The following is an 11,194-nucleotide window of genomic DNA, read 5'->3' as shown; positions in this document are numbered from 1 at the left end:
TTCAGCAAGCAGGGTTGTATCATCTGCATAACGCAGATTGTTGATAGATCTTCCACCAATCTTGACCCCACATTTCTCCTCATAGAGCCCAGCCTCCAGGATAATCTGTTCTACATACAAGTTGAAAAGGTATAGAGACAAGACACATCCCTGGCATACGTCTTTCCCAATTTTGAACCATGCAGTGTTTCCTTGCTCTGTTCTGATGACTGCCTCTTGTTTCAAGTATAGGCTTGCTGCAGAGGGTCAAGGACTGCAACCTCCAATATGGATTGAGGCTCAATGTCAAGAAGACAAAGATTCTAACCACTGGGCAGATTGGCAGCATCAGGATGGATGGTGAAGAGATTGAGCTTGTTCACAGCTTCAGTTTACTTGGCTCCACAGTCAACATTCTTGGCACCAACAGCCAGGAAGAGATTGTCCCTCCTACTCCAGAGGAGCATCTGGTGGATTCAATCTACGAGTATGCCAAACTCTGTAAGTAAATCAATTAAACTACAAAGAAGCTGAAGAAATGTTGGAAGTTTGTAGTGGTGGTAAGAAAGTTACATTAAGTAAATCAAACCTACATTTAAAAAAGAAAGAAGGAAGGAAGAAAAGAAAGAGATACTGCAATATAATACGTTGTTGTTAATAAATGCTCTCAGAATGTTTCCAACTCATGCAGACCCCATGTATATACAGCAAACCCTGCCTGACCCTTTGACATCCTCACAATCTCTCCTGTGCTTAAGTGCATCGCTTCAGTCACTATGTCATTCTCTCTTGTGGAAGTCTTACTATCTTTTACTGACTGCTTTTCCAAGCATAATTTTCTTCAGGGGTAGTCATTTCCTGATAACATGATGAAAGTATGTGAGATGAAGTTTTATCATTTTTGCTTCTAAGGAGCACTCTGGCTGCACTTCAGAGGGATTTGTTTATTCTTTTGGCAACACATAATACACACTTCTTATTCTTCACCAAAAGCTCTAGTAAAAGCTATCATTTTTTTCTTCAGTGTTCCTATTCATTCAGTACAACTTTCACTTAAATATGAAACAATTGAAAATGCTATGACTTAGGATTGATGCATCTTACTTAGTCTTAATGACTTCTCTGCTCTTTTAATATTCTGAAAAGATCCTTGACAGCAAATTTGTTCAATCTAATATGTCATTTGACTTTTTTGACTGACTCTTCCATAGATGTTAATAGTAGATCCAAATAAAATCTTTGACAATTTCAGCATCTTCTTAATTTATTATAATATTGCTTATTGAATCAATTGTGAGAGTTTGTCTTTTCTTTCTTTTTATTAAAAATTTTAATTATAATTTTAAAATTTTAAAAGTTCACAAAGTATACTGTGAGGGGGTTTTCAGGCAATCATTCATGCACATTTTGTTACATAAAATTAATTACAATGCACACAAGGCATCACCATCCAGTCATTCTGGACTGTCTTTCCCCCCATCCCAATAAAGTAGTCACTGTCTATGAATTAATTTCTCTTGATTCACATCTAAAAAGTATTCTGAATAATTCATTTAAATATTTAATATCTACTCTTCCATAAATAGAAACCACAATAAATCACTAAATTTTGAAGTATCAAATAAGAAAGTTAGTTTTTAGCCCTGAGTAACTAAGAATGCCTTATCTTTGAAATGGGTCTGCCTAGTTTAGATGAAAGCAATGATTTATTGTTTGAGGGATTTGCATACAAATGGAAAAACTATCTTCATAGTTATAATTTTTTTCTTACAAAATAAAAGTGTCATATATCTGTCATTTGATTGAATATAGGCAAGAAGATACTGATTTGATAACCCACTAAATTTTTATATCTCAGAAATCCTAATTAATTCTTCAAAATCCAAATTAGTCATCACTTTCTAAGTGATTCCCAAACCATGGTCCACTTACCTGCATATTTAACACACTCTCTTTGTAATGCACATGTGTCATTATTAGTGAGTTTACAGCTGCCTGATAATGCTTTTAAGCACCCCCCTACTTGAATGGTTCCTTAAGAAAGCAAACATATTCCCCATATGATAATTTACTTTGTCATTCAGCACAGAGACATGTCCCCTGTAAGACTCTGAATCAGAATTTATAAAAGTAGCTACCTCCTAGGAGGAACAGAAAATAACCCACAGGGTAAATAGGAGGGGATTCACAGGGACAGAAAGTGATGCTACCAAGCCAAAGGTGGGTGACTTTTTTTTTTGTTCAGACATTCTTCTAGGTCGTATAGCCCTGGTGTACAAATTGCCATACAATGGTCACTTGTGGTTGCTGTGAGGCTGAACACTGTGGCACTGATGTGTCAAATGCGTTAATGGCTGGTTACCCAATACGGACAGAGTGGGTTGGAGCTCCCCAATTAAAACAAGCTTGGAAGGAGGAGTGACATGTATTTCCATAACAGCTTGCCTCCAGAAACCCTATGTATGAACCTGAAGAGAGGATGAAAGGCACCCAAGCCGAGGACTCTCCTTCATAGGGTCGCTATGAGTTGCCTGCGACTCAATGGCACTTAACAACAACAAGAAGAAGCTACCTCAGAGGAGGAACAGAAAATAACCCACAGGGGAAATAGGAGGGGGTTCACAGGGTGAAAACTTAAAAGCAAAAATCACGATGAGGATCACAATGAGCCCATCACATGTGGAAATAAACAGAGTACGGTAAAAGGAAAATGAGAATAAGCAACTCTCCTAGAATAGCGAGAAAACAGAGTAGACAAGTAGAAATGGGGCAAATCTATATGCTCCAATAAGTTGATGAAGGTTTAACTTAGATTGAGAAGAAGAAAGAAAAGAAGGGAAAGAAAGGAGAAAAGAACAAAAGTCCACCTAGCTCCTACAGAATCTAAAAAAACAATAATAAATTTTTTAAAAAGCAGAAATTTCTTCAGGCCAAATAAAACTGAGACAAGAGAATACTAAGATATATGTTGGTAATTTTAAAATATTATTTCAAGAGTCAAAATAATTTTCTTGGAAACCAGACAGAGAGGAGATTCCAAAAAAACCAACTAAGAGAAAAAGCAAAATTTTGGTTTGACATCAGGTTTTTCTGAAAATGAAACACCAAAAGGCAGCAGTGTGACATGTGGAGAATTTAAAGGATTAGGGAATCTAGAGATACACAATCTTTTGTTCTTATTCAAGGCAGCAGAAAGTTTCTCAGAAACTGTTGTTGTTGTCGTTATAATGTGTTGTCAAGGTACCTGTGACTCATAGCGACCCTATGTACAAAGTCCTATACTTTACTCTATTTTATGCCAATCTCACTGTCTCCGACACACCTACCCTCATTACCCCAGTCACTGAATCAGTCTACCACATAGATGGTCTTCCTCTCCTGTGTTGTCCCTCCACCTTCCCAAGCATGACATCCTTCTCAAAGGACTTGTCCCTCCTTACAACATATCCAAAGTATGTCAGACAAAGCTTCAGAATCCTTGTCTCCAGGAAGCAGCCTGGTTTAACACTCTCCAACCTGTTAATTTTCTTAGCAGTCCATGGTATATTCAATATTCTTCTCCAGCACCACAGCTAAAAGGCATCAATTCTCCTTCTATCCTCCTTAGTCATTGTCTAGCTCTGATGCATAGCAAGTCATTGCAAAAACCATGGCCTATATCAGGCACACCTTAGTTTCCTGAGTGACACCATTGCTCTCAGTACTTTGATGAGGTCCCTAACAACAGACTTGTCCATTGCAATACGTCTTTTAATTTCCTGGCTGCTGGTGCCAAGGGTGTTGACTGGATCCAATCAAACTAAAACTATTAATAATTTCAATCTCTTCACCATCCATCCTGATGCTGCCAACTAGCCCAGTGGTGATAATCTTTGCCTTCTTGATATTGAGCCTCAATCCATATTGAAGGTTGCAGTACTTGACCTTCTGCAGAAACTAGAGTGCAAAACTCAAACAAAACCTTAAAACTCATTGCCATGGAGTCAAAACCAAGTCATTGTTGACTATGCAGCAGGTTCCCACAGGCTGTAATCACATGGGAAGAGATTGTCCATTTCTCTCCTACAAAGAAGCAGGTGGATCAGAACTGTCAGAGAGGTGCAATTTTAGCAATAAAACTCCTTAAGGAAAGCACTCACAGAATAAAAAGGATACTAATAAACCTATACTTGGACCAAGAGGCAGTCATCAGAACAGAGCAAGGAAACACTGCATGGTTCAAAACTGGGAAGGGCATACGACAGGGATGTGTCCTATCTCCATACCTTTTCAAACTGTATGCAGAACAGATTATCTGGGAGGCTGGGCTCTATGAGCAGAAATGTGGGATCAAGATTGGCGGAAGATCTATCAACAATCTGTGTTATGCAGATGACACAACCCTGCTTGCTGAAATTGAGGAGGACCTGAAGCACTTGCTGTGGAAGGTCAGGGACTTCAGTCTTCACTGTGGATTGAGATTCAGTATCAAGAAAACAAAGATTCTCACCACTGGGCTGATTGGCAGCATCATAATGGATGGTGAAGAGATTGAGATTGTTCACAGTTTTGGTTTGCTTCGATCCACAGCCAACACTCGGCACCAGCAGCCAGGAAATGAAAAGACGTGTTGCTATGGGAAAGTCTATGGTTAGAGACCTCTCTAAAGTGCTGAAGTACAAAGATGTCACTCTAGAGACTAAGGTTCATCTGACACAGGCCATGGTCTTTGCAATCACTTCCTATCCATTAGAGAGCTGGGCAATGACTAGGGAGGATAGAAGGAGAAGTGATGCCTTTTAGCTGTGGTGCTGGAGAAGAGTATTGAACATACCATGGACTACCAAGAAAACAAACATATTCACCCTGGAGAGGGTTAAACTGGGCAGCTCCTTGGAGGCAAGGATTCTGGGGCTTCTTCTGACATACTTTGGACATGTTGTAAGGACCAGTCCTTGGAGAGGGATATCATGCTTGGGAGGGTGGAGGGACAGCACAGGAGGGGAAGACCCTTTATGAGGTGGATTGATTCAGCGATTGCGGTAATTGGGATGGGTGTGTCAGAGGCAGTGAGATTGGCACAGGACAGAGCAGAGTTTAGGGCTGTTGTACATAGGGCTGCTTTGAGTCTCAAGCAACTTGACGGCACATAACAACAACAACAACGTGTATGGACAATGTTCTTAGCATTTTACATTAACTTCTCACATTCTCACGATTTTGTGAAAAGGTCCTTCTATTTTGTTTTGTTTCTGGAGAAGGAAACAGCATAAAGAGGGTTAACTTCTCTGAGCACATAACTGGCCAGGAGAGGCTCATGACAACCACTCCACCAGACTGTAAGCAGCCCCATCAAAAGGGCTCATTCTAAAATACCTGCCTCTGATGATGTGATCCACAGGGATTCCTGCTGCTAACACAAAGGTAAAGACCTTCTGGGGGTTCAATTCTACCTCTGACTCCAGGGGAGAAAGATGAGCAATCCCCTCCACAGCTATTTGTATCAGCAACCCAATCAAAGGCCAGCTCTGAAGCCAGTTCTGACTCAGCAGCAATGGGTGAAAGAGTGAGAGGGAGGAAGGGAGGGAAGAAAGAAACAAAACTGATAGGAAGAAAACTAAAATTACTACAGACATTAATTACAAAAGCAACCAGTAAAATAAAACTCTAAATTATCACTGGCAAGGGTATAAGTAAGTCAAATATAAAAAAGTAAGTCTTCAAATGAAAGATACATAATAGGAAAAAGTACATGATAAATATGACCCTGGCTTTAAAAAGTCATTTTATATAAACAACACAAAAATTGTCAGAACTGCCTTACAATCAAAGCAGAATGTTTGGCTCAACCTGGACAGTAAGTAAGAATGCTCTCAGGATCAAGGAAGACCTTTCAAAGAGGTAATCTATTAAGATTTCATGAAAGAACTAGTGACTGAGCTCATAAAAATTTTCAAAGGACAGAGGAAGAGACAATGCCTCCAGCCTTGCATTTTATCAAACTGTGATAAGCCTGAACTTAATACTCATCAAAATTTAAAATTATCATCTAAAATTGAACAATGTATTCAAATGTTACTCTCAATATTAAGACAATTGAGAGCCTTCCAAACAATTTTCAAAATATTCTGTCATAACAAATATTTATCAAAAGCCAGATTGTTTTTATAATTGTTGCAACTGTTGCTACTCGTAGGTGATCAAGTGGAGTCTGACTCATAGCGACTCTATGAACAACAGACTTGAATCCTGTCTATCCTGTGCTGTCCTCAGCATTTCTGACGCACTTGAGCCCACTGCTACAGTCTCTGTGTCAGTCCATCTGGTTGAGGATCCTTTTCTTTTCTGCTGATCCTCTACCTTTCCAACCTTGCTGTCCCTTTCCAAGGAATAAACAGTCTTTTCTAACAACCTTCCCAAAGAGATGAATTTTGTCATCTTTGCCTCCAAAGAGCATTTGAGCTGCATTTGTTGCAAGTCATATTATGTATCTGGGCTCTTTGGTGGTCCATGAAATAGTCAGCAGTGCAGTGTTTTACCACTAGGCCACCAGAACCCCCTTGTTAAGATTGTTGTTGTGTACCATCAAGTTGGAACCGACCCAGAGTTGACACTCCAGTGGGTCCTCACTGGCAGTTAATCACATAGGAGGAGAGTGCCCATCATTTTCCTTCAGAGCAGCCAGTAGATTCAAACCATGTGCCTTTAGGATTGCAGCACAGCTTCTAACCATAAGGCCACTCAAGCTCTCTTTACTATGATTGTTGTTAAGTGCCACAGAGTCACTTGCAACTCATAGTAATCCTGTGCACAACAGCTCTGAACCCTATCCTACCCTTAGCCAGTCTCACTGATTGTCATCAGCTCCAGTTCACTGCCATCTCATGTACAACCAAACAAAATGCTGCTCTATCCCACTCCATCTTCACAATCTCTGCTGTTTCTACACCTATTGTTGCAAAGATTGCCAAATTACTTCATAGAGAACCTTCCTTCTTTTTACTGACCCTCTCCTTCTCCAAACATACTATCTTTCTCCAAGGACTACATCCTCCTGATAACATACCCAAAACTCAAGAAAAAAATGTCAATATCCTCGCTTCCAAGGAGAATTCTAGCTGTATGATTTGTTAGTTCTTCAAGTTGTTGTTAGGTGCTGTTAAGTTGAGTAAAACTCATTGTGACCCTATGAATATCAGATCTGAACCTTGTCCTATCCCATGCCATCCTCACAATCTCTGACATGCTTGAGCCTATTGCTGCAGTCACCATGTCAATCCACCGGGTTGTCTCCTTCTTTTTTACCATCTCTTCACCCTTCCAAATATCATATCCCTTTCTAGAGAATAGCCTCACCTAGCAACATGCCTAAAGCATGTGAGAAGAAGCTTTTTCATATTTGCCTCCAAAAAGCACACTGGCTGGACACATCCCAGACATATCTGGGTTTTTTCTTTTGGCAGTTTGTAGGATAGTAATTCTCTTCTGCAATACCACAAGTAGTAATGTCTTAATTCAAAGATAACATTTCTTTAGTCTAGCACAGTCACTGTTCAACTTTCATATTTATATGAAGTATCTGAAAATGCTATGTTTAAGTCAGGTGCACCTTAGTCCCCAAAGTGACATCTTTGCTCTTTATCACTTTAAAGATGTTCTTTGAACGTATTTGGCCTCTACAATAAAGCATTTGTTTTCTTGACTGCTATGTCCATACATGCTGATTATGGATCCAAGTAAAAGAAATTCTTGGCAACTTTAATATTGCCCCCATTTATGAATTTTTGTTTGATTGTTTCTTTATGTTCAAGTGCAATCTATACAGAAAACTGCAGTCTTTGTGTTCCATAGGCGAGTAGTTTAGATTTCTTTCCTTTTAGTAAGGAAGGTTGTATCACTGGGTTGTATATCAAGGGTTATTAATAAATCTTCTGATCCTAAATGCTTCCTTCTTCTTCTTCAAATAGTTGAGCTACTTGTTTTATTCGCTTAGAATATAGATTATGAAGATATAATAAAAGATTATAACTCTGATGTACATTTTTTCCGAATCTTAAAACTATGTGGCAACCCCTTACTGCGTTTGAACAATTGCTTTTTGGTTCCTGTACAGGTTCCTCATGAACACAAATTAAATATTCTGGAATTCCCATTAGTCTCTATCTTAGCCATAATTTATTATGCACCAAACAAATGCCTTTTCATAGTCAAGAAAACACAAGTATACATATTTCTGATGTATTCTGCTTTTAATCAAGATTCACCTGACATCAGCAATATAAACAAAATGTTCTTTTTTTATCTTCTTCTTCTGAATTCATCTTAACTCTCAGGAAGTTTAGCTGATATACTGTGTCAGCTGTTTTTTAATTCTCTTCAGCAGAATTTTGCCTGCATGTGTTATTAACGGTATTGTGTTTTAATTTCCACGTTCTGTTGAATTGCTTTTTATTGCTATTGTTGTTAGGTACTATTGAATCACATACAACTCATTGAGACACATCTCAACCTTGTCCTATCCTGTACCATCCTTGTAATTTCCCACACACTTGAGCCCATTGCTGTAGTCACTGTGTCAGTCCATCTTGTTGAGGATCTTCGTGTCCTTCTTTGACACTTCACAAGTCCAAGCATGAAGCCCTGCTGCAAGGAATCAATTGTTGATTGCCTTTGAGTCAAGCATGACTCATAGCAACCCTATGAACAAAAGACCTGAAGCCCCTCTACAACTATCAACATTTATCAAAGTTCCTAGAGTCTCCAGAGGCATGTTATTTAGGAAGTAGATGCCACTCCTGCTTCCAAACCTGTCACAACATGTTATTGTTGTTATGTGCTATTGAGTCGCCTGTGATGCAAAAGTGACCCTATGTACAGCAGCTCTGAATCCAGCCCTGTTCTGAGCCAGTCTCACTAATTCCGACACACCAACACCCATCACTTCAGTTGCAGTATCAATCCATCTCTTTTGGGGTCTCCCTCTCCTGCACTGTCCATCCACCCTTCCAAACATGATGGCCTTCTCCAAGGACCAATGTCTCCTAGCCAAGTGCCCAAAGTAAGTGAGGCGGAGCTTCAAAATCTTAGCCTCTAAGGAGAGAAAGGAGAGACCTGGTTTCACCCTCTCTGAAACAGACTTATTTGTTTTCTTGGCATCGTATGTTCAAGAATCTTCTCTAGCAACACAACTCGAAGGCATCTGCTCTTCTGTCATCTTCAGTCATTGTCCAACTCTCTGAAGCATAACAAGTAACTGAGAAGGCCATACCCTGGATTAGATGCACCTTCGTATCTAGACTGACATTTTTGCTCTTCAGCACTCTGGGGAGGTCGATGACAGGATATTTTTTCCATTGCAGTTCGTCTTCTGATTTCCTGACTGCTGGTGTTAAATGCATTGACTGTGGATCTGAGCAAGCCGTAATTGCTAACAAGTTCAATCTCTTCTAGATACATTATGGCATTGCCAATTGGCACAGTGATAAGAATCTTTGTCTTCTTGATGTTAAGCTTGAACCCAAATTGAAGACTATAGTGTTTGACCTTTTTCAACAAGTGTTTTGGGTCTTCTTCAGTTTCAGCAAGCAAGGTTGTGTCATTTGCATACCATAGCTAGTTAAATGAGTCTTCCTCCAATTTTGATGCCACTCTCCTCCTCATAAAGCCCTGCTTCCAGAATAATCTGATCTGCATACAGATTGAAAAGGTATGGAGACAGGATGCATCCCTGACATACTCCTTTCCTGATTTTGAACCATGCAGTATCTCCTTGCTCTGTTCTGAAGACTGCTTCTTGCTCCAATTATAGGTTTTGGATGAGCACAATAGCCTCTCTTAACCAAATGCCAAAAATATATTAGACAAGGCTTCACTATCCTTGCCTCCAAGGAGCTGTATGGTTGAACCTTCTTCAAGACCCCTCTGTTTGTTGTTTGGAAGTTCATGGGATATTCAGTACTCATCTAGAACAATCCAATTCAAAGGCATCAATTTATCGTCTGTCATTCTTATTCACTGTATAACTTCCAGATGCATAGCAAGTAACAGAAAAGATTATGGCTTGAATTAGGTGCATTTTAATCTTAAAATTGATATTGTTACTCTTTAGGACACATTGGATAGGTCCCTGACAGCAGACTTTCCCAATGCTATATGTCTCCTAATCTCCTGAAGGCTGGTACCAAGAAACTATAGATACAAGTAGGATGAAATCTCTGACACTTTGGAGTCTTTTCTCCATCTCTCATAGTCATTGTCTATTTGCCCAGTGGTGAAGATTTTCATTTTCTTGATATTAGGATGTAATCCATAAAGGCTGTAGTCTTTCATCTGCCTCAGCAAGCACCTCAAGTTTTCAGCAAGCAAGATTATGTCATCTGTATAAAACAGGTTGTTGGTAAGTCTTCCTCTATCTTGATACCGCATTACCCTTTATATAGTCCAGCTTCTCTAATGATTTACTCAGCATACCGATTGAATAGGTATGAGGAAAGTACACATCCTTGACACATACTTTATTTTAAACCATGCAATATTCTTGTGTTATGTTCACAAAACATTTTCTTGGTCTAGATTTCTAATAAGCATAATTAAGCATCCCACAACTCCCATCCTTCTCATTATTAGCCATAGTTTGTTAAGATTCACACAGTCAAATGCCTCTGCATAGTCAATAAAACATAAACAGATCACACACATGTTTATTCCAACTTTGCTCACAATAGCAAAAAGTTGGAAACAACCCAAGTGTCCATCAAAAAACAAACGGATAGAGAAGCTCTGTTATATTCACACAATAGAATACTACCCTCCACTGAAACACAAGGAACTCATGAAATTTTATGCAAAATGGGTGACCCTGGAGGACATTATGCTGAGTGAAATGTCTCAGTCACACAAGGACAAATACTGCATAGTGCCACTGTTGTAAAATGGGACTGACATCAGAGTTGGGGGGTGGGGACTGAGAAAGAGGGGATAAGTAATTTATACTGCACTGAAACAAATGAAAGAGAGAACTGCTTAAAAGGGATGTAGGATTAATTCTTATTGTCATGACATGAGTCCAGAATGAAGGCTGCATAGGGGAGAGGACTTAGAGGGAGGGATTGTATAGCAGTGAAAGAATTTTTCTTTTACCTTTCAAATAGAAGAGCAAATTGGAGGGGGCGGGGTGGGCAGAGCGAAAAGTGCAACAATGAATAAATGAATGGTAAATTTTCATTAAAATTTATAA

General features: G+C 39.3%; 1 protein-coding gene across 1 annotated transcript in view; it reads right to left on the bottom strand.

Annotated features, from left to right (window-relative positions):
• GPR98 (G protein-coupled receptor 98) overlaps positions 1–11,194 on the bottom strand; it is a 1,036,968-nt gene that overhangs the window by 599,997 nt on the left and 425,777 nt on the right. The gene's annotated exons all lie outside the window — the stretch shown is intronic.

This window comes from Elephantulus edwardii, unplaced genomic scaffold (assembly GCF_000299155.1).
Source record: "Elephantulus edwardii isolate Elephantulus edwardi_28Jun2011 unplaced genomic scaffold, EleEdw1.0 scaffold00043, whole genome shotgun sequence".
Classification (NCBI taxonomy): domain Eukaryota; kingdom Metazoa; phylum Chordata; class Mammalia; order Macroscelidea; family Macroscelididae; genus Elephantulus; species Elephantulus edwardii.
The sequence above is the reverse complement of the archived record's forward strand: the minus strand, read 5'-3'. Positions and strand labels throughout refer to the sequence as shown.